This window comes from Vulpes vulpes, chromosome 13, assembly GCF_048418805.1.
Source record: "Vulpes vulpes isolate BD-2025 chromosome 13, VulVul3, whole genome shotgun sequence".
NCBI lineage: Eukaryota > Metazoa > Chordata > Mammalia > Carnivora > Canidae > Vulpes > Vulpes vulpes.
The window spans coordinates 73,485,907-73,494,681 of NC_132792.1; the positions used below are offsets into that span (position 1 = coordinate 73,485,907).

The 8,775-nt window shown below is 39.9% G+C and overlaps 1 non-coding gene across 1 annotated transcript; it reads left to right on the top strand.

Moving 5' to 3' along the window:
- Window positions 1-8,376: 8,376 nt before the first annotated feature.
- Window positions 8,377-8,483, top strand: LOC112932627 (U6 spliceosomal RNA). Its single transcript, XR_003237517.2, has one exon. It is a non-coding gene; the product is annotated as a U6 spliceosomal RNA (small nuclear RNA).
- The last annotated feature ends 292 nt before the right edge of the window (window positions 8,484-8,775 follow it).

An 8,775-nucleotide genomic window follows, 5' to 3' on the forward strand; every position in this document is an offset into this window, starting at 1 on the left:
GACCCAGACAGAAACGAGGCCGGAGGACTGAAGGAGGAACCAGGAGTGATGTAATCTCGGTCCCGCACAGACGCCCCTTCCCCTCTGTAACCAGAACAAGGTGCATCATCTCGCCAGAACTCAGCCAGCTCCCTCATTTGTAAACTAACAATCTATAATCACACCTGGGGCTCTAAAAATTAGGTTAGTAAGATGGTTTCTGAGCACTTACCTAAGACCAGGCATAAAACAGCCCTGATCCCTATCCCCATGAACCTAGCATAATGGGAAGGGCAGATATGAAACAAATAATTATAAACAATAAACTGACAAGTGTCTAAATTACCATAGAAGAAAACTGAAAGTGTTCTAAAGGCAAATAATCCAGTCCGGGTGTGCAAAACTTTGCGACTATCCCATAGCAGTCATTTGATCGAGGAAATGGTATGCACGTCACATGAAGGATAAGTACAGAAAGCCACAAGTTTTAGTGGGAAATATGGAAGGCCTGATGATATCACCAAGACCGCAGAACTTGAAGAAGAAAAGATAAAAGTGAAGGAGCCCATTTAGGTTCTTACTCCTTACGCCCACAGGGCCTCTTCATTCTCAACAAACTGAACATCCCTCCTGGGCATGGTCACTTTATGGTGACATCTATAGATGATCTTCCAAAGAAGTAGTCATCAGCGAAAGAAACTGGCCATGGCTGATCCAAACCAAAAGACGAAAGGAACAAAGGCAAGCAGGCTGGAGGAGGCCAGCCAGAATCCCAGAACTGGGCCAAGGTGGCTAATGAGCACATACCCTGGGAGTTCCGGGTACAGATCCTAGAGGCCGACTGTTTTGTTTGCATCCTATCCCAATTAGCTGTGCAAATTTGAGCAATTTGTTTAACCTTCCTGTGCCTCAATTCTTCATCTGTAAAATTAAACTAAAAATATTCTAGGGGCACTTGGGTGGCTCAGTCAGTTAAGTAACTTGCTTTGGCTCAGGTCACGGCAGGAAATTGAGCCGGGTCTGGCTCTGCACTCAGTGGGGAGTCTGCTTAAGATTCTTTCCCTCTCCCTCTGTTCTTGCCCTCCTTCCCCTCCCCTTGCACGCTTGCACTTTCTCTCTCTCTCTCAAATTAGAAAATATATATATTTTTTAAATCCCATATTTTAACAAGCCTGAAATGTCAGTTTTAGATGTACTGCTCTTGTATGAGCCACTAAGAGAAAACCCTGCCAATTAAAGTATGACACAGGGCTTTCTCATCACTTCAAATGTTTTATTTTATATTTCAATATAAATCCTTATTAGATCTATTTAGATACAGGTTTTTAGCATGCCACTCTTAAACATACATAAAAAGAAAGATATAATAAAAATAAATTAGGATATTTCTAGATCTTTCTCAATTCAGAGCCCAAGTTTCCCAAATGGCTTATTGGTCTGGTCATTTTTTTTGTTTTGTTTTTGTTTTAAAATGGCTCCAAGCCCAGCATCGAGCCCAACATAGGGCTTGAGCTCACAAACCCTGAGGTTAAGACCTGAGCTGAGATCAAGAGTCAGATGCTTAGGGATCCCTGGGTGGCGCAGCGGTTTGGCGCCTGCCTTTGGCCCAGGGCGCGATCCTGGAGACCCGGGATCGAATCCCACATCGGGCTCCCGGTGCATGGAGCCTGCTTCTCCCTCTGCCTGTGTCTCTGCCTCTCTCTCTCTCTGTGTGACTATCATAAATAAATAAAATTAAAAAAAAAATATTTAAGAGTCAGATGCTTAACTGACTGAGCCACCCAGGTGCCCCTGGTCTGGTCATTGTTGTCCACATGTGTCCACACACTGACTGCTAATCTCTGAGCCACCATGGTCACTGGCAGCATTTCTTCAAAGACGGCTCCATCATTTTCTCCTGGACCTGCAGCAAGCCTTGGACAGCCCTTCTCCAAGGTCTGGTGCTACTGCTTTCTTGACCTTAGCAGAGGTGTCACGAGGCTTTCAGAACACAGATACAGTCTTTTCCAAATGGTTCTCCAGTGGTTTGTTGCCTGAAGCAGCAAGGATCTGCAGGCATCCTCTAGGCCACCTAAGACAAGGTGTGCAGTGAGACGACTATAACAAGCCCCAACAGGCACCACCTGAACACCCACCCTCCTCAGGATGCTTTAGAACTCTCGCTGGGAGACTTGTGTTCATTTAGTTGAAGAAGTTGCCCTGGTCCAGCATGCTGTCAGCATTCAACAAATGCCAGTTATTTTCTATCTTTAAGAAATACCTGTAGCAGGGACACCTGGGTGGCTCAGCTGTTGAGTGTCTGCCTTCACACTCTGGGCGTTAGCCTGGGGTCCTGGAATCAAGTCCCGATCAGGCTCCCTGTGGCTCCGGGCTTCTCCCTCTACCTATGTCTCTGCCTCTCTCTCTGTGTCTCTCATGAATGAATAAAACTCTTTAAAAGAAAGAAAAAAGAAATACTAGTAGCATATTAGGAGTGTTTTATAAAGGTGCACCTTTTTATCTTAGATTGAATAGGGTACCTGGAAGATAAGATAAAATGAGCCACTATCCCACTTGCAAGCTTTCAGAAGAAATCTATAAGGGAATCAGTGACTATCAGGAGGGGGGATATTTCACTCATCCAAACAGATTTTCTTTAGTCTGCCAGAGAGCCTGAGATCTGCTATCCTCTCGATGACAATTAAATGTGGATAGCCACTGAGCTAGGATTCAGACCAGCTCAAAGGGTTGGTGGCAGCATGATGGGGACATTCCTTATGGTTCAGTGCAAGTGTCTAAACAGCTTTTTTTTTTCATCTCTATTGAAACTTAGCTCATTAGTCTGTAGTGTACTTGGGAACCCAAAACAGCCTCATTGGTTTTCTTTTGTGTTATAAGACTTGGAACACTGAATTCTATTTCTGGCCGTGACACCTAATACACCTTTCTCACCCAGCCAGAGCTGGGGATGGTGGGGGAGGGGGAGGCTGGAAAAGGTTCAGGCTGTGGAGGAGCTGTCAGAGGAGGGCATTGAACAAAGACCAGGACACCCTGTCCGGGTTCTGGTCCCAACCCTGTGCCACATGCATCCTCAGAGAGCAGGCTGGAGACAGTGGGGGGTGGAGGGATGGGGTCAGCTGGCTGAGGGGGTTACTCAGTTCAGCTGGAAAAGCCTTTATTTCGCAATTCTTTTTTAACAACATTGGACATTTTAACTGTTAAAAACCATCAGTCCCATTCTCCTGGGCCTGCTTTTGGTGCAATTTGGTATTTCTAAGGGAAATAATCTGAAGAACATTTTGAAATCTTGCAGTGACAGTTCATTGGCTCCAGGAACCAAAATTCTGCTCTCTTTGGTTTTATCTATATAATGAGAAGAAACAGCATAGATCTGGGTGGCAGGCACATAGGAAAATAAAAATAATTCGGGGCACTTGCCTGCCCTCTGCATTTGTAAGCCAATGTGTCAGGCTTGTAGTGTTAGAGCACCATTTCTAGCTTAGTATACCGCTTTGAGTGAAAAAGTGTGACTTTTTCTTTTATCCTGGCAAACCCTGGCAAGCTGCACTGTGCCAAAACACAACCCCAACGATGGTGACAGAGAGAACCCACTTCTACACATTATCACCAATACTGGGTTCCTTGATGATTATTTCCTCATCGATAAGGTCACGGAGGTTTCAGGCTTAATGAACTTTTCTGATTTTCCCATTTCCCTCTCAGATTGCTTCATGAATCGACAGTCATGAGCCCCTTACCACAGTAACTGAGGAGATGAACATCCATGCTAACCAAAGAGGGGCAAGAGCTACTAAACTAATGTGATACACAAGATTCTCGTAGTTCTCTAGGTGCACTCAGGCCCAACACAAGCTGGGAACCTCTCCCCAAGAAGCCTGCTCCTAAAATCTGAAGTAGAGGAGACAAAAGTACCTCAAGGAGCTACTAGGGTGTTTCAGCCTCCCTAGAAAGATTGGGCAGCTCTCACTGGGTGAAGACTGAAGCCAGGGGAGCATGGCCCATGGCCATGTGCTGTGTGGCCTGGGGGTGCAGGGCAAGCAGCTATTGTCATCTATTTGGTCGCTTAGCCTCGCCTTAGAGTTCCCTCCCTGTAGCTGGTAGGCCTGAACTCTCAATTTATAGATTTCTTTGTTTATTCTAAAGGAAAGAAGCAGGAAGTTCATTTTTACCAGTGACCTTGACTAGATGTCTTTGATGATGAAGTTTAATAGGTTAAAGTTTCATCCTAGTTTATTTATGTCATTATAAAATGACGCCATCCTTGTTTTTCTATTTTTTCACATTTAATGAGTGTACTTCTTGTAATAAATTATACCAAACACACACGCACGCACACAATTTAAAGCAAAAGTTTTTCCGTTTTTTTTTTTTTTTTTTTAGTTTTTAGTTTTTTAGGTTTTCTGTTTTGTGTTTGTTTTTGTTTTTAGTTTTTCCACTTACTCATTTTTATTGTAACTCCACTCCGACCTATAGTACAAAATAGTGTCATATTATTTTCAAATATTTGCCTGGACTTTTAGAACAATAATTGTTTTAAGTCTTTCTAAGGCACTTTAGACTTTACTAGAAAAGTTTTAAAATATGTCAACTCCACAGTTATTCATCAGATACAACTTGTATATCATACATAACATTTGTTGTATCATCTTTGTTTTATCTTCATTTAAAGAACAAAATGTTCTTCCAATGGGGAGGAGAAAGGTTGCAGAAACAATTTACAGGGGCGGTGAATTCGCCCTTCTAGCTGTAGGAAATATGAAGAAATGGGTCCCCCTAGTGTTCCGCGTGTCCTGCTGCAGGATGCTAGCGCACTAACTTGTATCAGAGCTTCTCAAACTTTTTAAAAAAGATTTTATTTATTTATTCATGAGAGACACACAGAGAGAAGCAGAGACATAGGCAGAGGGAGAAGCAGGCTCCCTGCCGGGAGCCCGATGCAAGACTCAATCCCAGGACCTCAGGATCACGCCCTGAGCTGAAGGCAGACGCTCAACTGAGCCCCCCAGGCTCCCTCAAACTTTAAAGTGTACAAAATTATCTGGGGATCTTGGTAAGATGTAGATTCTTATGCAGAAGGTGAGGGGTGAGGACTGGGATTCTGCATTGCTAGAAAGCTCAAAGATGATGCCAATGCTGCTGGCTCGTGGTATTTTAATGCATTTGATGATGTCTAGTTGTGTAAATAGAATCAGAAAGTTGTAATTACATGTAAAGATCTTTTTAGATATTAAAAATTCAGAAGTCAAATTCATTTTCCCCTTTTCCACCAGAGGCCATATTTAGTGGAAATGAATTGGTTATGTTGAATTACTAATTTCAGAACAGCTAACTGCCCTAAATGAAATTCCTTTGATGATTGACCCTTACTTTTGTAACTACAACATCTAAGAACATGCCTACTTATTCCTTTGCCCACACCTTACTGTTAAAACAGTTCTAAGAACAATGTTCTGTGTTCTATTTTGTCTTCCTAGCAGCTGGCAATGGCTAAATTATAGCAGATGCCCAGCTTATTGGTCTAGAGAGGTGAATTTTCCAGGTGAGAGAACAAAAAGCAGGTGGACATAGAGCGCCTCACCTCTAGCCGTACAGTTGCAGGGAGACCTAGCCCAAACCGTGTTTATTATGAGAGTCTGCCACATAAGGCAAGAAGTCTGTGTTAGGGACTGTCTTTCCCGAAGCAATCCATATGATGTCTTCACAAGAATAATAAATGCTCATGCTTACTGGACCTTCACTCTGCTCAGCACTTACTGGATGATATCTGTACCTTTTCTGTCATACTCAGCACCACAACCAAATGAAGAAGGCACTACTGCTCTTGCCATTTGGTCAGGGAAGCTGCTTTAATAGCCCTCCTGGGTAATCTGACTCGAGACACACACCCAGGACCACCTCATTCAAAAACTCTTGCTTTAAACCACTTTGCTACCGCATTTAACACTAGTTGTGAATGCACAATTTCTGTGCTTCTCTTCCTTAGATAGTTTGCTGCTGGACTTCAAGTATGTATGCATAGCACACAATCCCAAAAACATAAAAGCTTAATCTGTAGACTTAAAGTGTTGTAAATGCCAGTTTTGGAAACTTGGAAAAGTCAACATCTAAACAGCTTTATAGTATCTCTGAAAGACTTGAGTGAAAATCAATGTAAAAGCCATTGTTACTTTTGGTTTGCTTCCTTCCTCTGTCCCTTCCCCCACTAGCCCCCCTCACTTTTTACAGTCATCAACTACAAGCAACGAAGAACTTGGATTTGCCATGTCTAGACTGAGGTTCCAATTCCTTTAAAATTAAAGGTGAACCAGAGTGTTGGGAGTAAGTCACTTACCGCACTTGCTGCTTTGCAATTTAATTATTTATTCATTTAGTCATCTGTCCCTTCTACTGGTCTGTGTGTACCTATAGGGCAATAACTCTGCCTGTCTGATTTTAGTATTCCAGTGCTTAGCTTTGTGTCTGGTGTGTGAGCACTTCATGTTTGTTGAATATATAAATTCATGAATAATTAATAAGTCTAATTAAGTTAGGCTGAGATTGAAAAATTCCCCAAGAAATGTTCATATTTGGTCCACTAGGTGGCAGCCTTGCCTAATCTTAGATGGCTACTTTTTTTTTTTTTTTTTTCCTTTTTTTTAATGATGTTGAAAGTCTCCACTTGAAGAAAGGAAAACCATTTAGAGAGACTCTCCCCCAAGAACATCTCTGGACCACGAGTCATTCTTTATGTTCAAGATAGTCAACTTACTGCATTATAACACCGACTACATTATAAATCTTTGTCCCTTGAAACCTCTGGTCTTGTGTTATGAAACCATCTTTGAGTGATGACTTGATGTTGACATAACATTGGAGGCAGAGATGAGAAAGACCCATAAGCCTCTGGTTGATATGAGAATGCATTGCTAAGAAAAAGTTTGAAGATTTGTAGGAAGTACACAAGAAAAATCACATAATTCTTACACTTTTTGAGTGTAAGAATTTTGTACACTTTAACAAACTGGATGCAATTTTATGGTATTGCATGTATTATGTCTACTATTCTCATTTTAAATGTATTTTACACTGAAAAAATGTCTTGATTTTAAAATATTCTTAAAGTAAGGGGCATCTGGCTGGTTCAGTCAGTAGAGCATGTGACTCTTGATCTCTGGGTCATGAGTTCAAGCCCCACATTGGACATAGAGATTACTTTTAAAATATATCTATTGTTAAGATAATAGAAAAGATTTTTTTTGCCACATGCAGAGCAAATTACTAAATCATGAATAAAGAAGAGACATTAATACCAACCTTACAGAAATAAAAATGATCATAAGAGAACATAGTAACAATAGTATACCAACAAATTAGGTAATCTAGATGAAATGGATAAACAGCTAGAAAGACACAAACTACCAAAATGGATATGAAAAGAATAGAAAATTTGAAAAGATGTCCAATGAGTAAAGAGATTGAATTAATAATTTTTAAAACTTCTCAATAAATAAATATATTTTAAAAAATTTAAAACTTCCACAAAGAAAATCCCAGGGTCAGATGACTTCATTGGTGAATTCACCAAAGATTTAAAGAAGAATTAACCTCAATTCTTCATAAACTCTCCCCCAGAAAAACAGAGGAGGAGGAAACACTTTCGAATCACTCCATTTGCCCAATATTAAACTAATACTAAACCAGATCAAGACATCAAAAGAAAACATCAGGCAAATAATTATATATGCAAAAATAATCAAGAAGATACAAAATCCATTCAAGGATTAGAAGTTTTAATATTGCCAAGTTGGAGATATTTACCAGAGTGATCTACAAATTTAATGCAACTGCTATCAAAATCCAAGTTTCTTTTGAAGAAATTGACAAGCCAACTTTCAAATGCATATGGATAGAGAAGGGACTCTGAAAAGCCAAAAGAATCTTACAAAAGAACAAAGTTGGAATTTCTGGACTTCAAACCTTACTATAAAACTGTAGTAATTAAGACTGTGGTATTAGCACAAATTTACACGTGTAGCTTAATGGAATAGAATTCAGAAGACAGAAATAAACCTTCACATTTACAGTCAATTGATTTCAACGAAAATGTCAAGACAATTCAATGAGGAAAAAATATTCTCCTCAATTAATAGTGCTCAGACAACTGATATCCACATGCAAAAGATTAAAGGTGGACTCCTACCTCACGCATATTTTGAGTCAATATACAAATGTTAGTTCAAAATAAATCAAACACGTAAATGTAAAAACCAAACCTATACAACTCATAGAAGAAAGCCTAGGAGTAAATCTTCATGATCTTGGTTAAGAAATCACTAGATATGACATCAAAACAAAACAAAAAGATAATTTGGACTTTAGCAAAATTAAAAACTTCTGTACATGAAAGTATACTCTCAAGTGCTTGCTTCGACAGCACATATACTAAAATTGGAACGATACAGAGAAGATTAGCATGGCCCCTGCACAAGGATGACATGCAAATTCATGAAAGTATACTCTCAAAAATGTGAAAAGAAAACCCACAGAGTGAGAGAAAACATTTGTAAATCATATATATAAGGATTTGCACTTCAGTATATAATGAACTATTACAAGTCAATAACAAAAAGACAACCCAATTAAAAAATAGATAAAGGACATGAATAGATATTTTTTCAAAGAAGACAGATAAGTGGCAAATAAGCCAATGAAGGTGATGATTAACATCACGATATTAGGGAAATGCACAATGCACATCAAAACCACAATGAGAGATTATGTCACACTCACTAGAAAGGCTACAATAAAAAAAAAACC